Source organism: Notolabrus celidotus, chromosome 17 (assembly GCF_009762535.1).
Source record: "Notolabrus celidotus isolate fNotCel1 chromosome 17, fNotCel1.pri, whole genome shotgun sequence".
NCBI lineage: Eukaryota > Metazoa > Chordata > Actinopteri > Labriformes > Labridae > Notolabrus > Notolabrus celidotus.
Window position 1 is genome coordinate 12994244 of NC_048288.1, and position 13268 is coordinate 13007511.

At 42.8% G+C, this 13268-nt stretch overlaps 1 long non-coding RNA gene across 1 annotated transcript; it reads left to right on the top strand.

The window, feature by feature from the left end:
• The first annotated feature begins 672 nt into the window (after nucleotides 1-672).
• LOC117829232 lies at nucleotides 673-13010 on the top strand. The gene is made up of 4 exons (XR_004634585.1): nucleotides 673-721; nucleotides 854-961; nucleotides 12419-12490; nucleotides 12584-13010. It is a non-coding gene; the product is annotated as an uncharacterized LOC117829232 (long non-coding RNA).
• The last annotated feature ends 258 nt before the right edge of the window (nucleotides 13011-13268 follow it).

Sequence of the window (13268 nt, forward strand, 5' to 3'; positions counted from 1 at the left end):
ACACACACTATAGAAGTAGTTTGATAAAAGTAACAACCAAAAATGTGTTAAATAAAAAAAAAAAATAGGGACCCACTGTATTGTGGGAAAAAAACCCTACTTAAACCAGTAACTGTTAATGCAAGAAAGCTGACATAAAACACATGCCAAAGTGCAAGAAGATACGGCGAGCAACTGTGACCAGCATCAGCTTGTTTGATGTCAGGAACTTAAAAGACAATAATAATAGAATATAGCTGTTCCTGTTTCAAATTAAGTAAATGAAGGTATCATTTTGTGTGTCTTCCCCTGGGCAAATTTTCAATTGGTTGTAACAAGAGTGGTTCATCTCAGGGACGCATACCCATACACTGATTTCTTTCAATGGTACATAGTTAGCTTAAATTTGCAGAGTCCTGATGACCAAAAGACCCATGAGAGGGGGGGCATGAGGATTCCAAAAAGAGAAGCGCTTCTCAATGTCTCCACCTGGGACAGTAATTCCCTATGAGAGAGTGTGTATGTATGTGTGTTTGTGTGTGCCAGGGCAGTCAGGCGACAGAAAGACAGAACAGAGCTGGCATGTGACGCCATGAAAGAGAAGGCACATGGGTCATTTTGATGGTTATTTCTGAACATCACCATAAGGCATGTGTCAGATGGACTATTAGGCCAGAGCATATGCGCAAACATGCACCCATGCACACATACACACATGAGCATCCTCCCAGAGTCATATCGGGTGTGTAAATGGCCCATGCTATGCAGTTCTGTCCTATGGGGTCTTCTTAAGTGGGTGATTATGTGTAAATGGTCATGTAATGACGTGTTGCCTTTCGCTAATGTCCCCATCAAATGTTCATGGCTTCAACAGAGCTGGGTCCCCAAAGACACCATAATGGACACTCTAAGCTGGAATCGGTCCTTGGGAACAGAAGGGTAATGTGGATGAGCAGCAGTAGGAGGTGAATCATCATGCTGGGTAAGCAGTCATCTTTGGTTTGCCTGAATCTGAATCAGCCAGAGGTTTTATATCGTGAATAGAATCACTGTTTGAATTCCAATTTTGGGCTGTTACCATTTCACTCACCATCGTTGAGTGTGTTGTAAATTTTCTAGGACCAGAATAAGCCAAGCAACTGGGGAAAAGGTGGGCACCTGCCATCCAAGTTTGGAAGTGTCATGATATATTTGTGAATTGTATCCGGGGGTTTTTTGTGAAGAACTGGAGGAATAAATTAATTTTAAAAAAAATCACATACAACTTGAAAATCTCAGCAATAAAATTAACTTAAGTTCCACCTTTCAGCTTCATGTCCATGTTGTGTCCATGGACCATGGGATGCAGTTTAAACCCCAAATCAAAGGTAGTTTTGACAAATAATTCCAAAGCTTAATTTCTGGGCTCTTAACATTTTGTATTGCAGATGTTACATTAAGTTAAAACACTTTCTCATTTTAAAGTCATACAGTGGAACAGAAAGTGGCATCAAGGTCTTACCAAGTGTTTAAATCTGTAAATCAACATTTCACTCTCTTTTAACGCTTACTGGTGTAATATCGATTCTATGCCTTAGTTGGATAGACTGGACAGACATTCACATTTGACACATCTTACTAAGGCTGACCACACACCAGATGATTTCAGACCCTATTGGCCAAGTACAATGATTGGGGTCTGTGACCTGACTCTGGGCTTTTTGTAACCAATAATTTGTCCAAATTATCCTTAAGTATGTGGTGTCAAAACAACTATATTACTGCTTCCAACCTAGTTGGAGCCCACCCAACCTGGGATTACAAATATCAAACATCTTTGATATCAAATAATTTAGGCCAACTTGTTCACCCCTATTCTTTCACATGTCCCTGTGGTCTGAAGGTCTCTTGACCTGCTGGGAGCAATCAGTGTGAACGATAAGAATGAGTGAATGGACCTCTTATAATGCATGCATCATTATGTGTGAGTATGACTCTCGTGGGCCATTTGCCCTTAGTGTTTCCACCACTATCTGTAAAGTATGACATCATAGCCTCCCCTTCTAATGCATATATCAACCGTCTGCTTCTCAATTGACATAAGACAGCATTATCGGTTTGGGCTTGGTCAGGGTTAGGGTTTAGGTAGGGTTAGGGTTGGGGTTGGGGTTTGGGTTAGGGTTGGGGGTTAGTGTTGGGTTTTAGGGGTTAGAGTTGGGTTTTAGGGGTTATCAAGGAGGAAGAAATCGTCTCACGGTTAAATTAAAAAACTTTTTGAACAACAGTGTGTCATATCATGTTAATTTCTTCACCAAAACTACTTCACTCATCCAAAAAGTAGTCTCATGTCTTTGCAGCAAAGAGAGTCATGGTAAGGGGGTCACTCTGGTGGATGGACGTTTGTCAGCAGACATTCCTGCAAAAACTGACTGATTTGAATCATAAGTCTAAAAGACACAGAGCTGACTTGTATTTTGTGAGTCAAATCCCTGCACTCTATTTTGAGCTGTGTCAGTCATCGCTCAGAATTCAGAATTCATCTGTCAAGCAGGAGGAGAGCATGGCAGGCAGTAAACTTTACAAACAGAGTCTCATACTAACACTCACCAGAATCTATCTGTGATCGGAGCAGTGAAGGGTGATGAAAACAGAGGGCAGTGTGATGTTGGACAGTGTGAGGCAGTACATTGTTACTGTACTCTTTTGAATGGTCAGATGGACTCTGACAGTGAAGCCAGTTAAACTGCTTTTGACAATACATGTTCCAGCCTCCTTTCCTGTCGTCTTCTGTGATTGACTCATTGGCTGACAGCGCTGTCAGCAGCCTAGCAGGAGTAGTCCTTCGGGTGCTGGGATTTTATGACTGATTACAGGCATGAAGTGCACACTCTGAGTTGAAATCTGATTTTCCCACATCACACAGGTGAGGCAAAAACGCATTAAAATGTGAGTTGCAGGAAAAACTGACTTGGCATGACTGAATCCATTTGCATTTTGTCTACAGATAAAATTAAAGTTTTGAGCGGGAGTAACAGCTGCATGAGTCATCCTGAATATTCCCACAGTTTCTTCCACACTACCTGCTGTTATTTGATCACCAGCTGAGAAGAATTTATACCCGCCACTGGCCACGGTTTAAAAAGCTTAAACAGGATCTGTGCCCTGCATTTATGTGATTTACAGCATGCTAGAGAGTCTGCTTTATTTCAAGCCTCTGCCTTTGGTTCCTTATCATTAATAGCGTATAGTATTGATAGCCAATAAAATCTGTTTCATCTTTGAGATTTTAAATACTATCAGGGATGTGTTTAGCCTAAAACCAGGAGGCAATATAGAACTTTTTTGTTTACAGTATCTTTCAGTACCTCTAGCATACTGCCATGCTTGTACTACAGTGTGAGCCTCATCAAATGGTAGACCATGGGCTAGATCAGGACTCCAACCCATCCTAAACAGACTCGGATCTGATATTACATCTTTATAAGCCTTTCTATTATCACAGCTGAATGATATCATGCCTTTACGGTAGACTAACTTCAGCGGCACAGCTTTTACCACCATAACAGTAGCAGTTTTAGCAGCCCCAGAAAGTCCCTGACCATTTCTTGTAAGTCATCACACGTGGCGTTGATGACCCAATCAGTATTTTACCAACATCAGGATGGTGAATGAAAGAGAAAGAAAGAATCAGAATCAGAATCAGAATCAGCTTTATTCGCCAAGTATGCTTGAACACACAAGGAATTTGACTTTGGTAAACTGTGCTCTCTTTGTACAAGGCATAAGAATAGGAATAAGAATAAGAACTACAATAAAAAATAAAATGAAAATATAATAACAATAACCTTAGCTATAAATACAAAGAAACAACAAATAGCTTGACTAATATGTACAGGCTAAAATAATATGATAAAGTGCAGTGGTGAGTTGCAGAGGTAGTTTTACATTATAAAATAGAAGTTAAATAATACAAAAAATAGAAATATGGAATTCTGCTTGAGAATTGTTGCATTGTGTATCTACATGTATATTTACAGAGAGTATTTATCTGACAGGTGTGACACTGTTATGGTTTAGTGTTCATCAGAGTGACAGCCTGGGGGAAGAAACTGTTCTTATGGCGGGTTGTTTTGGCGCACAGTGATCTGTAGCGCCTGCCGGAGGGGAGGAGTTTGAAGAATTTGTGTCCAGGGTGTGAGGGGTCAGCGGTAATGCTCCCTGCCCGTTTCCTGGCCCGGGACCGGTACAAGTCCTGGATGGGGGGCAGGTCGACACCGATGATTTTCTCTGCAGTCCTTATAGTCCGCTGCAGTCTGTGTTTGTCTAGTTTGGTTGCAGAGCCAAACCAGACAGTGATGGAGGTACACAGAACAGACTGGATGATGGAGGTGTAGAACATGATCAGCAGCTCCTGAGGCAGGTTGAACTTCCTGAGCTGACGCAGGAAGTACATCCTCTGCTGGGCCTTTTTTCTGATTGTGTCTATGTGGGAGGTCCACCTCAGGTCCCGGGAAATAGTGGATCCCAGGAACCTGAAAGAGTCCACAGTAGACACAGTGCTGTTCAGGATGGTGAGGGGGGGGAGTGGGGGGGGGCTTCTCCTGAAGTCCACTGTCATCTCTACCGTCTTGAGCGGGTTCAGCTCCAGATGGTTCTGACTACACCAGAGGGCCAGCTGTTCCACCTCCTGTCTGTAAGCAGACTCGTCTCCGTCCTGGATGAGACCGATGACGGTGGTGTCGTCTGCAAACTTCAGGAGTTTCACCGAGGGGTCTCCTGAGGTGCAGTCATTGGTGTAGAGGGAGAAGAGCAGTGGGGAGAGAACACATCCCTGTGGGGCGCCAGTGCTGATGGTCCGGGTGCTGGATTTGATGCTCCCCAGCCTCACCTGCTGTCTCCTGTCCGTCAGGAAGTTGGTGATCCACTGACAGATGGAGGCCGGCACTGTGAGCTGGGTGAGTTTCTGGTGCAGGATGTCTGGTATGATGGTATTGAACGCAGAGCTGAAGTCCACAAACAGGATCCTAGCGTAGGTCCTGGGGGAGTCCAGGTGATGCAGGATGTAGTTCAGACCCATATTGACTGCATCCTCCACCGACCTGTTTGCCCGATAGGCAAACTGCAGGGGGTCCAGCAGGGGGCCTGTGATGTCTTTCAGGTGGCTCAACACTAGTCTCTCGAAGGACTTCATGACCACAGACGTCAGGGCGACGGGCCTGTAGTCATTGAGTCCTGTGATGGTGGGTTTCTTTGGGACTGGGATGATGGTGGAGCTTTTGAAGCATGAGGGCACTTCACACAGCTCCAGCGATGTGTTGAAGATCTTTGTGAAGATGGGGGCCAGCTGCTCAGCACAGACTCTCAGGCAGGAGGGGGACACGCCGTCTGGTCCTGGAGCCTTCTTGGTCTTTTGTCTCTGGAAGAGCTGGATTACCTCATCTTCACAGATCGTCAGCGCAGGTGGGGGGTCAGAGGGGGGTGGGGAGGGGCTTGTGGGGGGGCCAGGTAAATCAGAGTGTTCGGGTGTGGGGTGTGAAAACCTGCAGTAGAAGCTGTTCAGGTCGTCAGCTAGTCTTTTGTTACCTTCAGGGTGGGGGGAGGGTCTCCTGTAGCTTGTAACTTCACGCAGGCCTCTCCAAACTTCTGAGGGGTCGTTGGCAGAGAAGCTCTGTTTTAACTTCTCAGTGTAGCTCCTCTTAGCTACCTTGATCCCCCTCGTCAGTTTGTTTCTGGCCTGCTTGAACAGGTCCCGGTCCCCACTCCTGTAGGCCTCTTCTTTGGCCTGACGCAGCTTCCTCAGTTGAGGTGTGAACCAGGGCTTGTTGTTGTTGTATGTGCAGAAGGTCCTGGTCTGCACACACATGTCCTCACAGAAGCTGATGTATGAAGTCACAGTGTCAGTGAGTTCATTGAGGTTTCCTGATGCAGCTTCAAAAACACTCCAATCAGTGCAATCAAAGCAGGCTTGTAACTCCTGCTTTGACTCCTCCGTCCACTTCTTCACAGTCCTAACTACAGGCTTAGCCGTTTTTAACTTCTGCCTGTAGGTCGGGATGAGATGAATCAGACAGTGATCAGATAGTCCTAAAGCTGCACGGGGGACAGAGCGATATGAGTCCTTTATTACTGTGTAGCAGTGGTCCAGAGTGTTAGACTCCCTGGTGGGACACTTAATATGTTGTCTGTATTTAGGTAGTTCGTGGGTTAAATTTGCTCTGTTAAAATCCCCGAGAATGATGAGCAGAGAGTCAGGATGTTTTTTCTCCACGTCTGTAATCTGGTCAGCCAGGTGCTGTAACGCCTCCGTTACGCAGGCCTGAGGTGGGATGTAGACGCCGACCAGAATAAAGGAGGAGAACTCCCGCGGCGAATAGAAGGGTTTGCAGTTTATGAAAAGAGTCTCCAGATTTGGACTGCATGACTTCTTCAACACTGTGGTATCTGTACACCAACCTTCGTTTATGTAGAAACAGATTCCGCCTCCTCTCGCCTTCCCAGAGAGTTCCTTTACGCGGTCCGCTCTGTGGAGCTGAAAGTCCGGTAAGTGCAGCGAGCTGTCTGGGATGTGTTCACTGAGCCAGGTTTCAGTGAAACACAGGGCGGCGGATCTGCAAAAGTCCGTGTTTCTTGAGTTGAGGAGCAGCAGTTCATCCATCTTGTTTGCCAGGGAGCGGACATTCGCCAGGTGAATGGACGGGAGCGCACTGCGTAACCCCCGCTGTCTCAGTCTGACGAGCACGCCTGCTCGCTTGCCCCGGCGCCGGCGTCTCCGGCAAAGACCATAGAGAGCTGCGGCTCCACCAGCAAGAATCTCTGTGTAACTTAAAGGTTCAATGAAAGCCGGTGTAAAAAGTTCGGCAGAGGACTGTCCAATGTTAACAAGTTCTTCTCTGGTAAAAGAAACCAGAGAAGCGGAGCATAAAGATACAAGAAAAGAGAAAAACGCAACAAGTACGAGAGAGCGCAGTACCAGGGCGACCGTCCGTGGCGCCATCTTGGATATCAAGGTACTTTATTGATCCCCAGGGGAAATACATGAACTGGAGCCCAATAATTAATGACTCTTGACAAAATCATCCAATTACCAACAAAGTGCAAATGTTCACATTTTGTGCCACATAGAAATCTTTCTCTTAGACAAATGAAGCTCAGCTTTTAAGTGTCACAGTGCAAGCTAAAGCTCAGTGCTCTCACTTAACTAAAGAAGATGTTAAAGCGGGAGAGAGAGAAAGCAGGTGTTACAGCAGTTTATTACCTGGCTTTCTTACTGATCTTCCGGTTGTGTAAGATGCTTGATTCTGATTGGTCAAAACCTCTTTACGACGGTTATTAACTTTCACTAACATGAAAAGAGTTCTGACACATTTTGCTTCTACTTGTTGACACCATCTGGTATTATGGTGGCTGTCAGAGCCATATTCATGTTCTTGGGTCAAGCTGTGAACCACATTGATTATTGTGCCACTGGGTGTCGTTGTCTTGTTGATTAAGGGCACAGGTATATAGGTACATCACTGCCAAGGGATCAGATGTGTGTGTTGACCCGGAAGGGCATATGGTTTTTGACTGCTGTTATTCTGTGTCGGCAGGCGGCATGGAGAACCATGGCTGAATTGTTTGTCTAATGAATGAACCTGTTGGATGCTGTTATCACTTCACATGGTGCTGCAAATAAATTGATTGTTTTGTGCTGCAAACCAGAGTTACGCCAAAGCATTGTTATTGAAAATCTACAGCAAACGGTATCGTATTGACAAGCATATGACAGTACAGCACGTCAGCCAAGTCATTCCCAGGAGTAGACAAAACACATCGGCAGCTTTAGTGTTGGACTAAGCTTCTATAGTGGTATTGTGCATTTAGAAGAGATTTAAAATGTGCGACTAACTCACGACTAATTGCGAGTTAACTATGGACAATCATGCAATCAATCGTGATTACAAAATTAATCATTGACAGCCTTAACTGAATCCTATAGTTAATTAGGCATTGCAATGTTTCAGACCTTCTCTTCGAGATACCCTCACTCACCAGACCTCACCAAATTTTAACTGAAGATCTCTGGTATTTTATTTTATTTACCACTGCTGTCATTTATCTGTCTTTTTCTTCTATATGAAACACTTTGGGCTGTATGCTTGTACCTGAAAGCTGCTTTACAAATACAGCTGGATTGGATTGGGTTGGTGTACAGTGTACAATATCTCCTCAAAATGATCTTTATCTTGAATAAGGTCAGTTCTTTCAGCAGTCCAACTTCAAACTCCTTTACTTCTCTTACTTCATTTTCTCCTTCATTCTTGATCTTTATAATTACCTGTCTGTCATTTTCTCTCATGCACATTTTTATATGGATTTTTTTGGATCTACTTTTAAGGGTTCTTTTGAGATAATACAAAAAAGTTGCCGCTCATCAGTTATCTAAAAAGCAACAAGTAGCCTTGTCTATTGATGAAATTCTCACAAAGCCTTCATGTCTTTACACCAAGGAGCTGCTTCTCAACCTTTGGCTTGTGTCAGGATTCTTACATTTTCATAAACTCTCTAGCTGCAGAGTAAGATAAAAAAAAGAGAAGTCGACAGTGAAGGCCAGGGAAATAATAAGTACATGACACCCTGCCATAGTATGACTTCAACAATCAGCGCATGTCAGAAGTCTCAAATTTCACACTGAAGAGACAAGACAAGCATAGCTCACCATTTGCATTAATGAAAAGTTGTGCCTCAAGCATGTTCACAGATTCACACTGACAGAACAATCACGCCTCTGTTGAGAATGGGACCATTCATGTAATCAGAATGCTTTTAATTATGTTTAATCAGTTGTATAATGCAAGAAGCATCCAGTCAGCTAGCCAAGACCTCTCTGTGTGGAGGTAGCATGTTTCCTCTATGGTCTGTGTGGGTTTTCTGAAGCTCCTACAGAAATGTTAACACAGGCAGAGTGAGCAAAAAGTGCCTAAAAAGTGTTGAATTAGTTATATATATATATATATATATATATATATATACATATTTATGAAACTAGGTTTATATTTGACATGAGAAAATGTAACTTCAAAGTATGTTTCACTGGGTCTTTTGCATGTGGGCATGAGTTGAACAGGTTGTTTGGGAAACTGCTCAAAATATGAGAAAACACATTAGTTCAAGACAACAAAGGGATATTTTCAGTTGCCAATGTTATATTTCATAATGCATATCAGAGATAAAAAGTCACAAAGAGAGAGTGGCGCAAATTGTCTTTGCGTGGTCCCTCAGAAGCCAGAGTCATCAAGAAGCAAGAGCTGCTTCCAGACCAACCAACACTACCCCCCCAACCTCCTCTCTCAGTGACGCGCCGGCCGCCGATGCCATTTTAACTGTCACACTGGGAAAGGTCAACTTCCCCTCGCTCCGACTGCACATGCTCTCTAGCTGCACTGCAATTACTGACAGTCACATGTGCACACATTTAGAAATATTAGCATTCTCCCTCTGCATTTCTCTCGTACTGTCTCTCTCACACACATGCACACACACACACATCGAGGCAGCCTTCCTCACCATCCATAACACCATTGATTGGGCAAACTCATTAAAACAAATTGAGCTTCTTTGCAAGGGAGAGCTGCGTTCATCTCAGCCCTCTGCCACTTCTACCCAAATCCACGCTCGCTGACATACCCAGCCAGACGTCACACTATTTCAGCGCTCTCTGAACGCAAATATGCGTTCAGAGAGATGCGGAAAAAAATGTTTTCCCTGCTGGACCAAGGGTAAAAGGGTTGAAACCAGTTGAATGGTGAATTAATGTGATGAATGGGCGAGTACACATGTGCCATCATGTTTTTCTATTAGAAATATGTTGAATTTTAAGCAGGGGTCTGTTACCTGACAAGGCCTGCTTTAAAAGGGGTTGCAGGGTAAGTGGTAATACTTCATTTGCATTTCATTTTAACTGAATAAATAAAACATGGGTGTTTGTGCCTTTTGGAGGTCTAGCACAAATGTTTTAATATCGCCTAAGTACCTGTGATACTAATGTTCTCATGGTAAATTATAATGTATGTACTAATAAAGGACTGACAGTAGATGGACATGTATTTGCATTTCTAACAATGCTGACAATAGTTAAAGTTGTCAGACTGATACAAAAATATTGTGAATTACGCGTAAGGTATTTGTATGGTTAGCAGGTGGTTATGGGAAATAGAATCTCAACAGGGTGAGACCAGACCTCAACGCCAAGCGGAGCAGTCTTGTTCACCCTGAGGGAGTTTTATTTCCCATAACCACCTGCTAGGTTGCTGGACAGGATCCAATATAAAAATGTCTGTGATGTTTAGCCTGCTGCGTTACCATGTTAACCGAAACTAGCGTTTTAGCCACAATGGCCACGGTTATATGATGTTGTTTTATTCTGAATTAACTATTCAGAATTAAATAATTCGGAATTGAAGTATTCTCCTTCGTGTTTACATGGACATAGTAATTCTGAATCGAGGTTTACATCGATTTACACTTTCAGTCGCCTTCATTCAATTCCGCTTAAGGTCTGTGGGTTGTGAAGGGTTCTGATTGGACAGGGGAGGGCGTGACGTATTTACGTCTACCGGTAGAAAACAGACTCCAGTTCCTGCTTCTTTAATTTTTGGTTTCAACATGGAAGACCACACAATAAGAGCAATTTTCGCTTTGATTTTGATTATAGTTTTGAATAAGCAGCTCGACACAAACATACTGCTTCACTTTCGTCAGCTGAGGAGGAGAAGAGAGATAGAGGACCGGAGAAGGGAGGCTGAAGACCGTACTTTGGCAAATCAAAGCCAACGGTTAGTGCAACCGTGGCTCTACCTCAGCCCACTGCCACATCCCGCTCGCAAGGCCAGGCAGCAGTGGATGAAAGTGTGAAGCAATGAATAATAAATAAATAGTCTTAGCTTGAGTCCAACGCTTGCTTCAGACGGCCATCCTGGAATATGTGCTCGCCAGCGTGGAATATGTGCGTCATTGCGACAGGACGAGCATGCTCAGAACGAATGGAATTAATTTAAAGCGGAATGAACGGATACATGATCGAGGAGTTATTCAATTCAGATTTAAAATCAGAATAAACCAGACACTTAATTCGGATTTAAGTTTAATTCGGAATGGTCATTTTCATTCGGAATTAGGTGTTTACAAGGTCATTTTTAGGATTTAGTTTTTATTCTGAATTAAAGAGGAATTAAAAGTCTCATGTAAACGTAGCCATTGTTTACCAATATGATGCTAACGGAAGCTAACTTTTTTACCTCACCCTATGGTCCATCAAGCAAAAGCAAAATGTGCTGGAACTTTTCTGCAGATTAATCAGATTCAGAATACTTTATTAGTCCCCGAAGGACAATTCAGTTTTACAGTCAACCTGTCCATAGTACAGAATATACAGTAAAGGAAATAATGAAATAAATAACACGTCGTGACATCAGCAACTATCACAACCAGTGACATTTGACATGTTGTGTGATCAGTTTGCCTCTGGTGTTGCTCATGTTAGTGAAAGTTAATAACCATTGGCAAGGGGTCGTCAAGGGGATTTGACCAATCAGAATCAAACATCTTACACAGACCAGAAGATCAGTAAGAGAGCTGAGTAATAAAATAAACTAACCTTTCATTTTATAAACAGTAGTTTGAAAATTTGAGATAATCAAATTGTTGATTCAAGTACCCATGAATGTGTACAGCACGGGGCTTCTTTTACAGACACAAAAATCCGATATTGTGAGTTTTTCCTCTTTTCTGCCTCTGGTAAGCAAAGCCAGACAAATAGCACAGACCTTCAGAGGCTGTTGTTGTAACTCCTGATCAACTCTGACACCAAACCTGCATCGCACCACTTGATCCCAGCTGACATTCCTCCCACTGTGCCTCGCCTCCCACAACAGCAAAGTCAGGTTTGCAGCAAGTCACCGAAATATCAACCAGACACAAGCTGAGAGAACACCTGTGCTCACAAAAATACCACTTTCCCAATGTACAGCTCACACCATTTGTCTTATTGGATGTGTGAAAACACACAGAAAAAAAAGATGGTCCATCCCTGCATTTCTGTATTTATGTGTACTGTGGTTTAACTGAAAGAGAGATCAAGGTGATTAGTTTTCCTGCATAAAACTCTTTAGATTGAAAATGTGATAATCCTATGATGGGAAATAAATCAGGAATATGCTTTCTTTGAAGAAGCTTTTCACTTTGCTTGCAGTGAGAGCAGCGTTCATGAATATGTAAAATGAAGTTGTCGCATTTCATTTACGCTCTCATCCCCCCCCAAAAATGACAAACTCATTACTGGAGCCCACATTTCCATCAAAATGTGATTTCTTTGTGGCATAAAAGTGGCTTTTGAAACACTGTCAAATGAACGACAAACCCTTGTAGGCTCTAACAAGGCTAACCTTGTTCTCATTCTCCGAAATCCTTTTTTTTTCTAAAGGTATTCAGAAGATTTGGCCTCCATCTCTCCGGGGCTTCATTATCAAGCAGGACTTTTGTGCTTGTTGAAGAGGTTTGACTGTGATGTGTAACGTTATTCAAATTGTAATAAGGCTTTTTAGAATTTGAATTCATCCCTTCTGTCTCTCTCTTCATCTCCTGACAGTGCCTGTCTCATTTCCTGCCATCCCTCCATCCTCCTGCTCTCTCCTGGGCTCAGGTGTACTTAGAGCCAGCAGCACCTGGTCATCTTTAATTACGACCTCGGCTCTGATCAGCCGCTAATGGGCCTGGAAGTGAGAGAGAGAGAATGAGGAGGACCCCAAGAGAGGAGCATTATAGTCACTCCACCTTTTTTTTACATAACCATTATTTCTTTTCTCCCTTTAGTTACCCCGGAATATAAGGGAATGCATATATTGGTTTTGGGTTTCTGTCAATTAAAATGTCAAAAAAGTGTGAATCAGTTATTGATGGAACTGAACTACTGTATTTGAAAATTGCACTATGTAGGGGGGTACAAAATTGAACTATCGTCTCTTTCTGCAATATGTATAAGGATTAGGGCTGTTAAACTATTTATTATTTAAATCATAATTAATCACACATTTAATTGCTTGTTTAAATTACCATTATTTTGCATTTCAAACACAGTTTTTAATTCCCAATAACAAAGCAAAGCAATTTTGACTGATGTCTTGATTTGTGAATGTGATGAAATGTACTTTACTATCTTGACTTTTAGATGTATTCACATACATGCTGCACTGCTACACCTGAGTGGTTTGAAACAATGACTCAGGTAGGTAGCTTCAATGTTCTTATTCTGTAAAACACAGGGATTATTTTAT